Source organism: Microtus ochrogaster, chromosome 2 (genome assembly GCF_000317375.1).
Source record: "Microtus ochrogaster isolate Prairie Vole_2 chromosome 2, MicOch1.0, whole genome shotgun sequence".
Taxonomy (NCBI): domain Eukaryota; kingdom Metazoa; phylum Chordata; class Mammalia; order Rodentia; family Cricetidae; genus Microtus; species Microtus ochrogaster.
The window spans coordinates 85,793,954-85,814,122 of record NC_022010.1 but is presented as its reverse complement, the minus strand read 5'-3'; the positions used below and the strand labels follow the sequence as shown (position 1 = coordinate 85,814,122).

Genomic DNA, 20,169 nt, shown 5'->3' with positions numbered 1-20,169 from the left:
GTGTGTGTGTGTGTGTGTGTGTGTGTGTGTGTGTGTGTGTGTGTGTTAGCCAACTACTCCTAAATATAGGGCCTGCCCTGGAGTGTAGTTAAAATTCCCAGTAACACTCCATTGGCAAAAACTGATTCTTTTCTTGCCAAATGTGATCCCACTTCTAACCACAAAGCTATCTACATTATCTTAATTTATCTTTAAGTAGTTTTACAGATTGAGGTCATGTTTATAATTGCTATATCTTTCTATACTGATCCTTTTAGCACTATGAAATGCCTACATTTGTCTTTAGTAATAACTGCAAAGCCTATTTAAATCAATGTTAGCACAGATATTCCAACTCCCTGAATCAAATAAATTTCTGTCCTTTCACTTTCAATACATATTTATAGTGAACCAATGAAACCCAGTGTTTCATCCACAACAGATCCTATATTGACCGTACACATTTAACACTATTGTCTAGTTGGATTTGTCTCAAATGAGCTGTGTGCCATTTTGTCTTTATGTTGTCTTCTTTTGGTTAAACTACTACTTTAAATTAGGAAACTTAATTTTTCCTTATTATCTATATCCATTTCTATAATGAATAAGTTGGTAGAGTACCAATCAAATGTGAGAAATTGAGTTGAAGTCCCAAAACTCATATGAAGGCTTCAGACTGGGTAGTCCATGATTATAACTCAGAGTCAGACACAAGAAACATACATGTCCCTAGGACTTGCTTCTCAGCCATTGTGACATATTTGATGAGTTCAAGACAAATAAGAGACCCTATCTCAAGAAAAGGAGAAGAAAAAAATGAACCAATATGGACAATGCCTGAGGGCCAACAGAAGTTAGCCTCTGGCTACCACATGCATGTCCACAAAATACACACACACACATACACAGACATACAGAGAGATTTACATATATACACACATATTTCCATACCCACATATTTGCATATAGACACATATTTACATTGCACACACACTGAAGAACTTCCATTGAGAAAATTTTTGTTTCCATTTCTCTTTTAAATTTCATTTTTGTTCAAGCATTAAAAACTTGTTCTGTCTGAGCCCATTTTCCTTTCATTTGTTGAATAATCTCAAAAGCACCTTTAATGTCTGTGCTAATTTAACATCTGAGCTAATTGTAATCAGATTACATTTAAGAATTTCTTCCTGCACATGAATCCACATTTCATTTTATTTCTCTGGCTAGCATGTTTCCCCTGAAAACTTGTCATGGTAGGTAGGATATCTAGACTACCACAGTGAAGTACATCCGACTAAGTGGATAAAATAACAGAAATTTATTCTCTCAGTTCTGGTGGTTATAGTTTATAGATGAACATGCTGGCTAACTTGATTTCTGGGGAATGTTTTTCTGTGGCTTGCAGAGGGCCTCCTTCTCTTTACACATTTGCCTGCCCTTTTCTCCTTTTCCCTGTACGTCTGCAAGGAGGAAGAAAGTCCTAGCTATCTGTTTCACCTTCTAAGAAAAACAATCCTATGGGATCAACACTCCCTCCTGGCTGTCTTCAATTAACTGTTTCCTTAAACAGTAACTTCCATCTCTAAAGCTCAGTGAAATATTGCATTTCAGCAGATATAGAGCAATGGTCAATGTTAACACATTGGGGGACAAAATGGAAGGAATGGAAAAAGTAACCCTCTGACTACTTGATGACTGTAGGAAATAACCCTGAGAATAGAACTATACTGGAAGTTAGGACTTCACCAGAAGAAATTGTGGGTAGATGAGGCCTAAGCATTCTGTCAATAAAAGATATTCTGCATTGGAGAGAGACACTAATGTCCATCTCTTTTTCTTCAGAGCATCGGATTTGGGTCCTAGTAAGAGACTAACTCCTGTGAACTAATACTACAATCCAACTCCCCCATGGTGTGGAGAGAAGCTCACATCATTGCCAAGCTTTCTTGGCTTCTAGTTACCACTGGTTTAGCCTGGCCCCCTGGTGTTCTCTTCCATGCCTATTTTGCTTAGGCATCTGCCAAGGAATTCAGCTGACTTTATAAACTCAAGATTATGAGGCTCACCCTTTTGGTGGTTTCTTGCCTGTAAGCCCCCCTAGTAAATTTCTAGTTGGTCTTCTATCCCATAATTCTGCCCTCTGACGAATCAATCTAATAGGCTTCTGTTTTCTACCACCCAGGTTGTGTGCAGACTATAGGATTCACTCAACCAAGGGGAAACTCCAACATCTCACCAGAAACAGTTATGTCTTTCACCAACAATTCACATCTCCTCTCTTCCTGCCTTTTCATGAAACCCTCTGGATTAAATGCAGGCATCACATAGACTAAGTCATTCAGGGATATAGTTGGATTTTATTCCCAGCATTTTTGGATTTCAGGTTTGTCTGTTGTTTGTTTTTTAATGTCCTTGCTTCTAATATTTTACCATAGATATTCAATGACTCCACTCCTCTGAAATTGCATCCGTCAGTCAAATTGTCAGCAACAAAAGCCACAACTCTTTCCATTCTACCTCAGACTGTTAATATTTCAGTAGGAAAATGGACTTAAGTTGATGCCTGCTCTTGATTTCAAGGCCTTTAGAATTACTGATTTGGATTCTTCTCCAGCGTCGAAAATTGTATTCTACAGAAAGAACAATCTGATTACACACATTTGTGCACATGCACACAAACACACATGTTTTGCACATATAACCACTTAAAATACAAAGAATCATTTTCTTTCAAATATAGTAGAATTCAAAATCAATATCTTATGAGATTTTATATAATCCACATTTAGCTTCAAGATCTGGCCTCATTTATTTCTACTCTTTTTCACTATGCTCCAATGTGGATACTTACAATCAATAATATTATATTAAAACTTATAAAAAATAACCCATTTCTTTCTTGTGTTTATCATTAGGTTGCCTGGTCATCAGTTTTACTCCAGCTTTCTTCTCCAAAAATATTATGAATTTGTTTTCATTCCCTTCCTTCCACTTTGCAGAACATGAGTCTCGGAGAATGTGGACAGGCTAACTAACCCTCTTTCCCAAATACATCAGAGGAGCAGCTGACTAACAAATGAGAATTTAATCTCCGGGTTCTATGTCAAGAGTGGCACCATCAAAGATGTGGTAGCATTTGAGAGGTTCACACGGCGCCTGAGAAAGCTCCTACCACTTTATGAGATATGAGATACTTTGGGGCAGTGACTTCCTGGCCTTTGGAACATGATTGGCAGAGGTACCATAGCTGCTAGAACATATCTTCCAGTTACAAAGTAAAGTGGACGTAATAGATGTTCCGTTGATACAGAACAAAAGCTAACAAAAACACACTGGCCAAGGAAATTTAACAAGGAGATGAAAATAAGAAAAATAATCCCTATTATTTTCACTGTCTCCGTTCCCCAGCAAGAATGCCATGTTCAAGTAGACACACTATCTTGTGTCTAAGTCTCCAGTGATCCAAATGGGCCCCAGCTTCAAAAGTGGTGTCTTTACTGGAAAAAAAAAATTAGACGGACATCCCAACTGTTCTAGAAGGGGTTTTAACAATAACACTTTCTGCATTAAAATAGAACCCCTAAGCATAGATTATAAAACTACTTCTAAGAAAGAAATGTTAATAATGCCATGTGAAGTCCATATTGTTCAGCTCATCACTTCTTTTCCCCCCACCATTCCTTGGAGGCCCATGCTCTCCAAGATATTTGTATATGCATTTTCACAGCAGAAAGCGTTCTACCACTTGAAAACTAATTTAAAGGTCATTGTTTCCATCACTCAAATTTCTGGAATCCAATCTGTTTACTTGGAAGAGAAACAAAATATTATCATCTTACCATTCATTAGTCAAAAGACTTGCATTTTTAATAAATGCTATCCAAGTGGGCTTTTGGGAACAAGCCTCTGCAAATTAGCACTGGATCATATGCCCATGAAACCAAACAAATCGTTTCAATAACACGGAACTGCTTCATGTCACTAGCGTTCAGCAGCATCAAGTGGTGAGTTCGTGAGTGAGGAAAAGACTAACGTGTGCTTTGCTGGTTTAATGGTTTACATTTGCCTGATTAGACTTAGGGATCTGCCATCCAAAGCACGCCCTGCAGCAAAGCTACAGGCCAGTTCTAAAAACTGAAACTCGGGGCTATTAAGGGAACGTAAGTAAAGTAAGCGATGTGGACTTTTCTCAGAACATCTTCAATCTCAAAAACTCTTTTTTTTTTTGTCCATTAAAATTGCAAATACTGCAGAACAATAAAGGATGCAAAATAAAACTCACCAAGACACTTAGCCGCTCCCCTCAATATCATAATCACCACATCCTTTCTGTACATGCTGCCTAGGATATCTACGACTAGGATATCTACGCAGCCTCCACTGAGGGCGACTCGGAACGTGACTGACTGGTGCAGGAAGACTCAGCTTCCCCAGTGCAGCTCTCTGCCTTTCCTCCTCAGCACCGAGTCCTACGACAATCCCTGTGAGCTAAATATTTCTCTTCCCAATAACGATGACTCGGGGCAGGCTAGACTTGTGAAAAGAACACACACCCTGCAAGATTAATTATGCCTCTATATAAGATCCTTCCCCTTGGCAGCGGCTCAACCAACCAGTTCCACTCTTCCCCCAGCCTTTCCCCCACTTACAGTCACCACCCGGATCATTTTTTTAATCCTGGGAAACTGCGATCATGTTAGTGCCTCAACTAAAACAGTGAAAACAAACATGGGGGCAGAAAATTATTGCTCGAGGAAAATATTTTGCTTCTAACTTCATGATTCATTCAATAACCAAGATTTAAGACTTGCTGACTTGAAAATATTAAATGACTTTTCAAAAAAAAAAAAAGGTATCCCACCCTCCCTAATTTGCTGTCTTATAGGTTGATTTCATACCAGGCCAGGATAATTTGGTTTTCAGTTAACCTAACGTGGTGACAGAATTTGGTGACAGCATGATTCCTGAATGTGACAGTAGCGGGATGTCACACACAGCGAGCTGAAATGCCAGAGCTGTCCTGTCACAGCTAACCACTGAAGCATCTAAGCCAAGGTCCTTGGCTACCACCAGAAATCCACGTCCCGGTCCTAACCAGTGAGTCTGTAACACCTCCTTAAACGAAGGATTAAACTAGACTCTTGAGAATTCCTTTATAATTTTCCAGTGAGGAATAAATGCTACAAAGCAGAAAAACCCACTTTAAACAAAGTCAGAGTAAGAAAATATTGCCCAAATGCAGGAACCTCTGGACTGAATTCCACACTGGAAACCTACAGGTTACAACATGGAACTGATAAAGGTCTCCTTTCTCAGACTGATATTTGTAGCACCTTCCCCTTGATTCTCCATCAGAAAATTTATGTAAATCATAAGCCTCTTTAAATGCATGTTGTTAGTAATAGTAATGGTAACATGCTTTCCTATTTTAAGTTGGCAGATGAGAGTCGATGGAATGGCCCTGAGTTCCTTCCCTAAGGCCCACAGAGGAGAGAACTAATTGGCACGGGTTTGTTTCTCTCCTCCACACATACACTACACCACACATATATGCACATGGACACACAGACATGTGTGCATGCATGCACACATTCATGAACACAAAAACACTTTTTACTTAAAAAGTAAAGTGTTTATGTAAAAAGTAAGATGGCATCCAAAAAAATTGACTTTCCATATCATCCCCACCCAAGTAGTGAACGAGCCACCAAAAAACTGATTCCACAAGCTTTGGTGCATCATTGAGTAGCGGTCCTAGTGGGTTTTATTGCTTAACAAACCAGCTCTGCTGATCCCTGGAGGATACTGAAGATTCAGTCAGGGAAGAGTCAGGTCAAGGAACTCATCGAAGCCAGTGTCCCAAATAACGACAGTAAAAGCACCCCTAAAGAAGACCCTGGATTACTTCAGGAAAGAAGGCAAATGGTATACCCAGTTATAGTCACCTAGCAGTAGAAACCTGACAACTTTTTTTTTCCACAATAAGATGAGGTGGCCAATGTTGGAATTGTCAATTTTTTCCAAAGACCTATAAGAAATCTTTTGTAGTGAGAAGTCCATGGCAGGAAGAGATGTCTCACTATTAGGGACAGTCCACAAGGAAAGCCTGGTCCAGGAAGTGTTCCCAATATGTATCAGGAAGAAAACAGTGACTCATTTCTACCCAAACCTCCAGTGAAAAACTGATTTGACTTCAGCTCCCAAAGAGTAGCTTTGGTGTTAACTGCCACCCATATGGAGAGTCAAACACTGACCAATCAGGACCACCCTCGTTTCCATGGCAAGCACTGCATGGTGGACACCCTAACTGAAGAGAAGATATCGTCCAAATAAAAATTTCTACAGAGTGTTGTGACTCTGTGTGATGGACCTAGAAATGGGACCACGAGAAGAGGAAATGGGGTTCCAGAAATGTTTTAGAGAGACTAGCTGGCAGCCAGGTGATTCTTTTACTGCTGCCCATGCCCACTTCTTCCTGTAAGAGTACTCAATAGACATATTTTTCTACTCTGGCCTACAATGAGTGGATTCATTCACTCCCTTACCAAACCCCATCACATCATCAACAATGGTAGTTCCAAAAATAAAATTTTATTAGTCTACCCTTTACCTCCAGTTCAGCCGTTACCATGGGTGCACTTAATGTCTATGAACATGAATCATCAAGAACTGCCTGTAAGCCTCACTTCAGCTCTTCTTTCATCACCCACTTTAGGTCCAACATCACCCAAAAGTGCTCAGGCGCTGGCGTCTTTAGCATTAATATCCTGCTCTCTGACCACAACCCCCAATCCTTCCAGCATGCCTGCATGTTTTTACCCAATTCCCACTCTAAACTCATTGGCAAGATAGTCAGTGGTTACATGTGTGGGCCTTAAATCAGGCTCCTCGGACCCACATCCTCCTTCAGTCAATTCCTAACTGGGTAAATGTGGGCAAAGGCCTCAATTTTCTCATCTAAAGAAAATGGAATTCTGCTTAACCCAGTGGATGCCTGTAACTTGCCGAACATGTTTGCAAAGAGGGAACTAAGATCATTCCGAAGATGAAACGCCGTGAGAGGACTGCACACAGTACGTTCTGATCGAATAAAGGTAACCTTTTGCTTGCTCATTCCTACCTAGGCTTATTAATTTTCTCCTTATTTCTTTCATAGCTAGCCTAAAATCTGTGTTTTCTTGTTTTCTTTTTTCCCATATAACACATGACAAATTTAACGAAATAACTCTTCTGTCTGATACCAAGACTTGGAAAAATGATTATAATGGCATTTCATTTGTATTTTAATAAATAAAGCTCGCCTGAAGATCAGAGAGTAAAGCAGTCCTGTGGTCAGCCTTACAGACCAGGCAGTGGTAACACACACCTTTAATCCCAGTAGCCACACTAGTTACCATGGAAACCATGCGGTGCACGCCTTTAATCCCATCACTAGAGAGGATTATGAAATGGGAGGAGACAGCCCATTAGGCACAGTCTCATTCCGACATTCCCGAGGCAAGATTGCCATTTTCAGACTGAGGCTGAGTTAAGAGTCAGGGGCTGGCTGCTTTGCTTTTCTGGTCTTCAGGTCAAACCCCAATAACTCCGAGTTTTTATTAATCATCCATCAAATAATGGGAAGATATTTCACTGCAACAATAAAACAACCATAAATTGAATACTTTCTGAAGCAACTGTGCTGTATCTATTGCTCAAGAGCCTTTTAATTGTCCATTACTAAACAATAGCTCTAAATAATAACCATGTATACTGCAATCTTTCACCATGTTATTCAAACGTCCTCTATTGTCTCCTTTCTATGAAAAAAAATTAAAATTATACTGCTTTGAGACTTCTTTTTCTACATGAATTATCTTTCTTTTCCATTGTATTTTTACACTCCTTTCTCAGATTTTACCAGAGCTGTCCACGAAACTTTTACAGTTCTAAGAGAGGAATTCAGGAAAGAAGTCCAGAGTCTCCCTGAGGCGAGGGGTCAGAGGTTGAGGGTGCACCTGCTAGAGCCCATGGAACAATGGCAGAGGGAAGAAAAACACTTAGAATCAAAACTATGAAAGTCAACAGAGAATCTCCTCAAAAGTTACACAGAGAAAATGTACATGCATGAGGAAACTATCCAAGGCAGGGAGAAAACTCCGGGAACATTGCTGGCACTAACACATTATTGGGGCAGGGGAGCTTTTCCCAACAGGCAGACTCACCAGTGATGTGTGGGATGCTCAGGAAAGACTATCTCAATGATGAGGAAAAACTAACCCTAGACTAGGTCAAATAACCCTGGAACAAGTCATACATGGAAAAGCCAGAAGCAGCAGCCTAATTCATTCACTTAAAGTTAATTAATTTGTTGAAATAAACACTGGAATGAAGCTCAAGAATAATTATAGGGACTTGAAATTTCTTCTGAACTAGAAGGGTAAATTCTTACTAATAGAATCTGTTTATCAAACCTACCAAGACTCAAAAACCATACCAACATGAGAAGAGTAAATAAAACAGAACTGTGTTAGAATGAGCAGTTTATGTTAGAATTATGAGACCGTTAAAATGTTTATAATTATATTGTGAACTAAAGATAATAAAGATATAAAATATGTGCCCAAGTCTAATTTATAAAGATTAAAAATGTTGCTAATGAGGTACTATCAATTATCAGTAGATGAAACATTGTAGGAAAATATTAGCAAATTGGCAACATAATTAAGAAAATGTTAAAAATCAAAGAGGAAAATAATATAAATATTACACAGTACAGCTCAACAGTATGAAACATTAAGAAACCTGAACACAAAAGTGTGAAAGAATATTTGTGAAACACCCCAAGCAACACCAGACTGCACACTCTTTTCAAAAGCAGAGTGTTTGCCAAAAAAACCCTAGTCGAGCCATAAAACGCTTCTCCAAAACTCATAAAAAAAAAGTATATTATTTGACCACAGTGGAAATAAGTTAGAAATTAATAAAGATATCTGGAAAATCTTCAATTACTTAAAATATTGCACTTGTCTAAATAACCCCATGAGTTAAAAAAGATATAAGGAAAATTAGAGAAACATTATAAAAACCAATATGGCAGGAGGTCTATGCCAACCAAGAACTGCATCTTCAGTCTCTGTAGCTTGAAAGTGAGTTTGAAATCAGAGATTCTTAGTCATTCAATAGATATCAGTCAGATTCCTTGCAAAAGGTATAGATGTGGCAATCTGACAGGTCATCTTAAAGTCTGACCCTGGAAAAACACTATATTTTTCTGGGCCTCAGGACAGCACAGACACATACATTCAGCTCACTCCCATCACAAAATAAACACCACCAAAGCCTTTTCACTCAGCAAACCCATTTTTGTTCCTGTTGCATTCAGTGAAATTTTTGGAAAGTGTTATCTACACTTGCTCTATCATCATTTTACAATTTGCCTTGTTCCTCCGCCATCCACCAAAATCATTGCACATGCACCAACCACGGGCCCCTCATTCTCAGCTGCCATAAAGACTCGAGTATCTTGTTTGCCATCTTCTATGCCCATATTATAATCATCCCCTGTTGACAGCCTGCCCCTCTTAGGCATCCATCATAGCCAATGTCTTCTTCCCTTCCCTGGCCTGTTTATTCTCCCTAACAACAGCTGCTAGAATGAGTGGACCAGAACTTCCCTTTCATCCCTGATGTAAACACAAAAGAAACAAAAATAAAAACAAAAAAGAAACAGTCCTGCAAAGTTGCATCCATCCACTGTGTCAGAGCTGCTCCAGGCTCCAGTCTCATAGTCTTGGTCAGCGTCCACTGTTTTGGAGGAGCTCCAATCTCGAGTCTCATATTGTTTTGTTAGTCACTTTTCTTCACTGCTATTTTACTCATGTTCCTAAAATGTCGATTTGGTCCTAAAACACATTTCTCCATAACAATCAGGGCAATCATTACCCCCTAGCAGGATAGGCGGCATTATTTTCTTTCAGTTCTTACCTACCTTTCTAGTTTTGCTTCTCATATCATATGCATTCTCTATTTTTAGGTAACAGCCACCTAACCCAGTCACCATTCCTCTGCCTGAGTTCTATAATTACAGGTGACAGCCACCTAACCAGTCACCTCCCTCTAGCAGACATGACTGTCTTGCAGTTTGCTAGCTCCCCAACTCCTCGACTTTCACGATTCTCTTCATCATTTAAATGAATCGGTTAGGTCAGGATCACCTACTCTATATCACATGCATATTTAGAAAATACTAATAGCAACCTTTTCGTAAATGTTCATCATTCCTCTGATCTCAGTATTTACCCCTACATGGTAAATAATGTTCCTATTAGATTAGGACCAGAAAAGTACTATTATTATTACATATTCTAGAATGCTCTTAAAACTTCGTATCTAAGTTTCAATGACAGCCTCTCACATCAGTAGTTCAATAAGCCCCTCCTACTTGTCTACCAGTGGCCAGGAGAATGGCTCTGCTTACTGGGGTCTCTGATTAACCCAGATCCCATTAGCAGGATGTCCTCCATGGCATGGGAGCAAAGGTCATACAGAGTGAGGCACAGGAAAGAACTCGTGACAAACAAGAGATAAAGTTATATCTACTGTAAGTCTCTAATGGCAGGCAAATATTAATAAGCATAACACACCTTAGAACTATAAAACTATGACAAGCTTCAGTGACTGACAAAACATCTCTATATTTTTTCCTTTAGTCTAGCACTTTTTGAGTATGAAATTGCATTCAAATGAGTGTACATTTGTTGAGTGGATACATGATGAAGACTTTTCCAGAATATTCTAAAATATTGTAGGCCTAAGTCATTAGGCGATACACTGTTGACACTTGAGAGGAACCCACCCTGAAGGAGAATTCATAAGGCTAATAGAATTTTCTCAAAAATTCTAAAATAAGTTTACAATGTATCCTTTTTATTTGTAAGTTTATATGTCAGTGTGACATTGAATCAATGATAAATTGTTCAGCAGGAGATCACATGATTGGATATCTTCTGTAAATATGTATGGAACTTGAGAACAGACTCATTCAGTCTGCTTTCTCATTCACAAATGTGTGTGGGCCCTGAGAATGGACTCATTCAGACTAATTTCTCATTCACAAATGAAAGATTAGTCTGTGAACTCATCTTCAAAATAGACTTTTTCTGCAAAAATTATAAAATTTTATAAATTAAAATTTATAAATGTTTTTATGTCTCTTTAAAATCTCAGGTGTGTATTTCACATGATCCTGTTATCCCTTATGTGTAACATGCATGCTCAAATTAAAAATAAATTCTCATTACTCAAGAAAGGCACTCAAAAAAAGTTAAATTAAAGCCATTTCTTCCCAACGGTGCTTTCTTAATTCCTTTGTCTTGAGTGGTAGTTCAGAGATTGGGTGAAGACATTAGTGCATTAATTACTCAATTAATTAATTAACGAATTACCTTCATATATGTTAATTTTAAATGTACAAATTCTTAGATAGCCAAACGGGAAAGAGAGCATTAATGTGACAGACAAAATAAAAAAATAGAATTATAAAAAATTAACTTATATCCAGATGTTTGTTCCTAGAGCCCAAACACAAAAAACAACTTTTGGATCCACGACAAAGTAGGGTGTTTTAAAAGCGGTGTTATAAATTATCACAATGTGGAGATTAACAAAATTCTGAAGATCTTAATAGTACATAAAAAGGTACTTGGTTGCAGAAGTAGATGATGGGCTTAGAAAAGAAGAACAGCAACTGCAAAGGATGTCTCCACAGATGTAACATTAATGATGTCTCATAGAATATGAGATTTTAAAGTAATCAGCATTTTAAATGAACTCAGTAGTTATTAAATTAAGTGGTTAATATGTTTTCATAGCTAATTAACCTTCTAATGGAGAAAGTTGGAAATCCTCATATCTAATGCTGATTTCTCTTGGATATAAATGATTAATGCACTGCATTTGACATGGGAAATGACTGCATTATTAGATCTTTTCATTATCTAATAAAGTTTATCATATAATTATTTTAAAAATAACTAGCTATACAAAGTTACACCTTTGTAAGTTGCTCATCAACATATTGACCATGGCCATCATCAAGTGGAGAAATGAAGTTCAAGTGAACAGTTCTGTTGGTTGTTTTCTTTAACCCATATCTGAATTTTCTTCAATTAACAATAATTTTGACAAAACACACTAAAATGGTTTTGAAGTTATCAATCTTCACTATTTGATTGAAGAGCTTTCTATAACTAGTAAGGTGTAGTTTTCCATATTGGTTACTTTCCTATTGTGATAAAATACCATGAATTAAGATTTGTTTGTTTGTTTGGTTGGTTGGTTGGCATGGGTTTTGCAGTTTGGGTGGGTCTTTGGGGCACACTGTGCTCTAAGTCTCTATGTAGTTTCTTGATGAGACTAAAAAGACTAAGTTGAGCATACAGGAGTCTTTTCCAGCCACCTGTTTATAGGACTGTACTTACACAAAAGAATATAAATGTTTTCTGGAAATCTTTAAAGTGATTTAAAACTAAGTTGTATTTTCTCTCTTCTTTTTCCATATATCTATAATGTCAGATATTTTTGCCTTATTTAGATAAGTTCATAATTCACAGTAAAATCTGTGGTATGCTTCTAGTGATTGCTTACATGCCACTTGAAATAGAAAAGCAAACGTAAATAGTTTCCCCCATTTCTTCTGGCTCCATGTGCATACCCTATGAGCCTTTAAGTGTTCTTTTGAAGTCTAAGTGAAGCAGGCAATACTCTGCGCACTGATAACATTTTGAAGCTGTCTGACCAATTATTGCATAAAGATGAGCGTTTCACTTAATAAAGCCTTACAGTAACACAATTTGTTACACCATAATTAAAGATGGACACATCTGTTCCATTTTAATTCAAACCCCTTTGAACATAATTACATAAAGCTGCAAGAAAAGAAATTCTCAGCCTTAAATATTTGCAATAGAAAAAAATCCATTCTGTCCACAGAGTCTACATGGTCAAAGGACAATTTGTAAAATGAAGTCAACTAGATGTCTCTACTTCTGAATCAAAGCATGCAGTAAAGCTAAAGCCCCAGATTAAAGAACTCTCCCCTTCTGAAAGCCACAATTAGCTAAGGGAAAGGAGGTGAAGGACAGTCAGAAAGCATTACTATCGCATTCCTTATAGCTCTACCTTTAGTTTTTTCTTAGCCCACAGACATATTTTGTAAAGCAAGAAAAAATATTAAAAATAAAAAAGAAAATACATATAAGAGCTATTCAGCCTTGGTGTGTTACTTTAATTTTTCTAATAAATATTAATCTTTTTGTCATGATGATTTTATAAAGGATTTCCAAAACAATAAGAGCCTTCTTATAAGAGACTACCTATCATAACCAGAATATTTTGTAACTTAGTAAAATCTGATGTTTAATTAAAGAAAACAGAGGTTAAGGAAACACCATTTCAAAATGAATTCTAAAAATCCAATAGCTTGCATTGAATGGCAAGCCATGAACACAAACATCTCTGAAATGCAAGCCATTCCTCTGTTTTATTTACATCTCTGTATCCTGAAGATGGCTTAATGAGGAGATGCAATCAGTAGTAGCCAAGCCGTGAGAACTTGGAGGGAACGGGTGGCACTAAGATTTATATAAATATTTGCAGAGGCCAGGAAGAGCAGATGCTCCACTAATCCAGACAATGTGTGCACACTTGATTTTAAAATAAAATACAACAGTTGAAAGCCAAAATGCAATTAATCAGAGGAAATGCTTTAATCAGCATCTTCTAAATCTTTAAAATGGCTAAAAAGATTAAAGAACCATAAATGAAATGAAAATACAATATTTGAAAGGAAATCAGAATTAGTCTATTCTGATATTTTTTTATTTCAGATGTGGAGAGAGCATCGAATTAACATGCATTTCAAATGGCTCCCAACTAGTGAAATTTGCTGGGTTTGAGGCACTAGATAAATCACCTAAGACGTGCTGTGTAATTTACAACGTGGTAATGATAGCTTTCCCTTCACCATTAATTTATTATGGGAAATGTGTAGGCTTGCCATTATTGCCTGTAGATTTAAACACCTATCATCCTAACAATGTGAGACAATGTTTAAATAAGTATTGATTTCATATTAAAAGGCTACATGTATAGATTTTTATGTTTAAAATTTTACATGTTAGGAATTAATATATTGAATCCATGTAGCTATCCAATTTGTTTTACATAAAGCAAAACAAATGTGATTAGCTTAGTATTCTGGGCTCATCTCTTCTACACTCTAAGCTAATGTTTTCTGCCCAATATTTGATGAGCTGCTCAATATGACCCCATAATTAAGGTTAAAGTTTAGGAAATAAACAGAGGGTTTTAAAGTAATGTCTCAACAAAATAAAAAACACATGTTTTCATTGAAAAATTCAAATATATAAACTTTTAAATCTCAAAGCATTAATCCTCTCCACAAAGAAAAGTTTATTGGTGATGAAAATTATTTCATATGTCTTACCAGAATATGATAAACAGATATTAAAAGGATGGTGACCCTGTTAGGGGAATGAGATTCTGTTTATTCTAAGAATACCTTCAAGTATAACTTGAAATTAGTTGCAACTCTTATTTCCCCCAACCCAAAAAAATATCAGGATCTACTAAATTTTTACCTCAAAATTTTGAGTGTGTAGGATTGATAAAAATAAATCTTCCATGTTTAGTCTTGCAAAAACATTACAGAAATTGTCCTTATGGAAATATCAGACACCAGAATTTCTTATTGTGTGCCATCCTGTAAGGAAACATTAATAATAGAAAAGAGAACTGATTGACCCAAGAGTGTTCTTCTAAAAGCTAGACTGGGGAAATAAAAGCTTCCATATAGCAATTTCTGTTATGTTCTATCATCGGCTACAACAGTCTACCAATTGCTAATGCAATCAAAACAGACAGGATACACATAAACTTTATTTAAATGAAAATCTCTTCAAATCCAAAATAACATAGTTTTGACAACCAGATTTAACAATACCAAATCACTTACATGGTTTTATACAAACCTCTACTTAACAAGAAATAATAAATAAGAGCTGAGAAGATAACAATTCTCATAGTATTTTTGGCAAATACATGAAAAGGTGAATTTGGATCCCCAGATAAAGCCACCCACCTACTATGCATGTGCACGCACGCATACACACACACACACACACACGCATACACACACACACACACACATACACACACACATGCACACATACAAATAACAGATGTGGTAGTCCACATTTAAAATCCTAGCATCAAGACAGGCAGAGACAAGAGGATTTCTCAAGCTAATTGATAGACAATGTCATCAAAAAGGGACCTTCAGGTCTAGTGAGAGATTGCTTCAAAAGGTAATGTGGAGGGTGGCAGAGGAACACACACATACACACATACACACACACAAGGAGAGAGAGACAGAGACAGACAGAGAAAGGATAAGCAAAAATGCATCAGTGTAAGAGTGATTATAAAACAATACACTGTTTTCAAACATACCAAACTTCATACACTTAAATAAACGATGATGGTCTCAAATACGCGATTTCCAGAGAATGAGCATCATCTTCAGACTGTTTTTCTTATGAATAGAGTGATGTGGGATTTCTCTCTGTATGCTGCAATTACCACTGATTAATAAAGAAAGTGCTTTGAACCTATAGCAAGACAGAACTTAGCTGGGGAAGGGGGAACTAAACTGAATGCTGGGAGAATGTAGGAGGAGTCAGAGAGAAGTCATGTAGCTATGCTGGAGACAAGATGCTAACAGACGCAGACTTACCAGGTAAGCCACAGCCACATGGCAATACACAGATTAATGGAGATGAGTTTATTTAAGATATGAGTTAGCCAGAAATACACTTAAGCTATTGTCCAAAAAGTATTGCAAATCATATGGTTTCTGTGTGATTATCTTGGGGCTGAAAAGCCAGAGAACAAACAAGAGGCCTCCATACAACAGAGTCAACACATTAGGTCTTCATACGTTGATGCCATAACTACTAAGTTTGGAAACAACTCAAGGTTGCCTGATTCCTACTCTGGGCCAAAATTCTGGTGCTGATGAGCTAAAAGGTTAAGACACCTCTTGCTTACTGATGATAATAGTGCAGATATGTGAATTAAGTGACTATGGAATACCAAGAGGTATGAGGTATTTGACATAGCTATTTTAGTCTTATCAGTTCCTATCTGACAGTGGAGGAAACAGGTATTCACAGATGTCCCCTGAGATGCCTAGAGTCACAAGCAGCGCATTGCAAAACAGAGATCTATATTTGAAAAGCTCCCCTCGTCAGGTACTAAAGTTAGTCTGCTCTGAAAGACTCCAAAGCAAGTGTCTTGTTTATAGGCAAGTGTCTTGTTTATACATCTTTCACAATTTCCTTTATATTGTGTTGTGTCAATTATGGCTCAGATAAACATTTAATGTATATTTTACTACTTTATTTTTAAGAAAAACAATCTGTTTAAGAAAAATTACTTCAATTATCTCTATTTTAATGTAAATTTTAATATAAAAGTCTTGAGATAATTGGTTAGTTTAGTTAAATATAAGTCACTTCATAGATTTTATAAATCTCCTATGGGTTTCTAAAGTTAATTGAGAAGTAAATATGCTTCCATAGAAGTTTGCAAAATGAGAAGAGGTTTGCATGCAAGTTTTAGAAAAGATTAACAAAACCTGATGCAATACACTAAATTTTCTGATTTAGCACACATTGGTTCGGTTGGGTTAATTATAAAATTGTCAAAGTCTTCAAGATGTGGTTTTAAACCGCTATGTATAGCAATTAAGTAAGACAAAGGTTCATATAAATATATACCATTGAGATTCAGTTAAGAGTACTAGCCTAAGATAAAGCTGCTCAGGTAACACAAAGTGTAGTAGCACAAAAGTTGTGAAAGTCACCAACCACCATCTGATGGGATCAAGGCCCCTCTATGAGGTGGAATCTATGTCTAACACTGCTTAGTGGCCAAGAACCTGAGACTGGATAGGCCATGGGTCTGGGGGGAAATCCAATACTACTGTCATGCAATCAAAATAACTCCTGGTGACATTCTACTGTAACTATAGATTACCACCATCTTATTCACCATCAGAGAAGCTTCTTCTTGCAGTGTGTGGGAATTAATACATAGATCCATAGCTGGACAATGTGTGAGAGTGAGAGATCCTGGAGCACTCTGTCTTAAATGGGAAGTCTTTATCAAACCCTCCCCTTCTGAGCTCAGGGAACTCTGCAGAAAAGGAAGCGTAAATATTGTACAAGCCAGCGGACATGAATGATACCAAGAAAACAGTGTCTTTCTGACACACCAAGACAAGAACCTATAGATCATGGTAGCATGGACAGGGTCAGAAAAACTCAAGCCAGATAGCTCCCAGCGCTGAGAGGGGAAGTGGACACAAGCTCCCACCCCTAGCCAAGAAGCCATCTCCAACTGACAACAACTTACAAAGAAAAATATTAGTTTTCTGTAATGAACTCTCACTGGGTACATAAACCACACTTAATGGTAGGTAGGCCCCATGCCCAGCATCATATGGCTAACACAAAACAAACTCAATGATCTTTTTCTAGATTATTTTCTCAAATTACTTTGTTTGGGTATTTTTTAATCTTTTTATTTTACTTATCTTCTGCTTATTATATATTATGGTTTTCCAATTTGTATTTTATGGGCATTTGTGTGTGTTTGTGTGTGTGTGTGTATTTCTCATGCTTTTTAATTTTTTCCTGGTTTGATTGGTTTTTGTCTGTTTTCTAAAGAAAGAAAATGTGGAGTTGAACAGGTAGGGTGGTGGTAGGCTCTAAGAGAAGGCCAAGGAAGGAAAGCTATGGTCAGAATAAGATGTATGAGAAAAATCTATTTTCAATTAAAAAAAATCAAAAACAAAAACAAAAACCCAGAAAGTTGCTTCAGTCACTCAAATTTCATTAGTCTTTCAAGGTGGTTTCAAGAGAAACCACCAAAGCCTAATCAAACCCAGCCTGGTGACTGGCACTTGAGTTTATAAGAGATAAAGAACCCTCCACAAATCCCAACCGGACCAATGGCTTTTTCTCACAGTAACACTGAGACCATAGAGAAACAGGGACGAGATCTGGTGCTCATGTGTGTATCATTCCGAAGAGTAAAGTGGACTTTCAAGTAACAACTGTTCTTTGAGTATGACAGTCAATCACCATAAATCACAAGTCAGTTGATTTCTAGTGGTCTCTTCTTAGAAAACATACAATTTTGACAAAATAGAAGAAAAGCATGCACATCAGAGGCAATATAACCAGTTTTCCTTCCTAGATATTTCCCTTCTCTGCATCTTAGTCCATTTAATCATACTCCTAAGTACTGCTTCACACTCCATAGCAGGCAATTAAGATTCTGTAAGTATTCAGAACATACATCTGTGTACCCATTTCTTGTAAAACAAAAAAAAAATTACTTAACTGTAATTCATACTCTCAAAGAGTTGTAATTACAACTCTAAACCTCTTGAACCCAAGTGCTTCTGTGGTGCATTTGAGATACAATATTCCATCCAGCAAATTGAAAACCATTCAGTGCTCTCACAAATAGCAGAATGTATATACATTTTTTTTCAGGTTCAATTTATATCTAAACATATCTGCTTTATATTTCAAGACAGAAAATGGTGAGTGAAGACAGTTACAATAATGGCCCAAAAGATCAAAAAGAAAGGAACAAAAAAAATACTTCAATAGATCAAAATAAAGTGTTTCTCCACATAGGAAAATAACCATAAGTTCTCACCCCCATAATTGGGAGCTGTTCTGCTTGACATTCCTTTCAACCAAGAATTATATGGTTTGTCAATGTTCACAGATTTATGAAGAGTACTAAATGAATATTGAAAATAGTTTAAGTGAGGAGGATTCAGAAATTCCTCCAGTACTTTTGTCCACCCTGCTCCTTATCATTACACATATATCAGTTCTCATTGTACACTCTTTATATAGAGTGTATCAGAAATGGGCACAGTTCTGGACATACTTGAAAGTCTTCCTTTGATATCTGTGGGGAATTTGTTCAAAGATTGTCATAGGTATAAAACCCACAAGTTCCAGTCTCTTATAAAAAATAGTGCAGCATTTGAATACAACCCAGGCACATCCTCCCATCCACAGTAACACATTTGTAGATGATGGATCATACCTCATAGCACATAAATGCTATATTGATGATTATTTCACTGTATTGTTAAGGGAATTTAAAAAGAGAAAATTTTGCCTGTGTTTATTCAGAACACGAACAATTTTTCAAAAATCTTGTTCTATGCTGAGGTAAAGCACAGATAATAAACCCACTTTTAGTCTGCCTAATGAGAACTTATCTCTTAATCACAAAAGCAGAGACCTGAACCAAGGATTATTCACTGACTGGCCTTCAGTATATTCATGATAGCAAGATAAATAAAACCCTCACATATGAACAAACACATAAAAACTCAATGTTTCACAACAGAGACATAGTTAATGTGAGACATTCTTGATAAACATAGACATCTTTTTGGAAACTTACCACACTGTAGCTGCTGAATGGTTCTTTTCATCCCTGTAGCTGTGGGTGACCCGAGGATCTTCATTTAATATTCACTGGTAATGATACCTGTGGCTGAGGGTCTCCATTACCCCATTGCTTTTGTTCTTTATGTCAAGGGAGCCTTCCTATCTACCCTCCCTGATGGTAGATGAGGGTGTGGAGTGTGAGCAAGTGGTTGTTTCCACTCCTACCCTAGGTATACTTCACAATGGGAGAGGAGTTCCAGAATCTTGAGTTAGACATTGGAATGTGTGTTCTCATTGAAATAAAATCCTAGGTAATTGAATTGTCTCAGACAATGAATGATGTAATCAAGCCAGGTTATAGTATTTGGTAAATCAGGTTAAACAACTTCTAATCACAATTGGTCTTATTGGAAAATGAATATCTAGGTTTAAAACAACTATAAGAATAGTTTTTGTGAAACATCATACCCATTATTTGAAAAATATCTATACATTAAAAAATGAATAAATTAAATTACTATGGAACAAAATCATTGAATTTTACATAATTTTAGTGAGCATACTTTTCAACTATTATATTGAAAATTGATCAAGTCATGAAAAGCAAAGTCAAGATAATATAAATAATATATGAAATTTA

At 36.9% G+C, this 20,169-nt stretch overlaps 1 protein-coding gene across 2 annotated transcripts in view; it reads right to left on the bottom strand.

The window, feature by feature from the left end:
- LOC101984514 (casein kinase II subunit alpha'-interacting protein) overlaps nucleotides 1–19,755 on the bottom strand; it is a 96,422-nt gene extending 76,667 nt beyond the window's left edge. For both annotated transcript variants that reach the window (XM_013352999.1, XM_005345245.2), the window contains exon 1: nucleotides 19,543–19,755. The gene's annotated coding sequence lies outside the window, so the exon portion shown is untranslated. The remainder of the gene's footprint in view (nucleotides 1–19,542) is intronic.
- Between the last annotated feature and the right edge of the window lie 414 nt (nucleotides 19,756–20,169).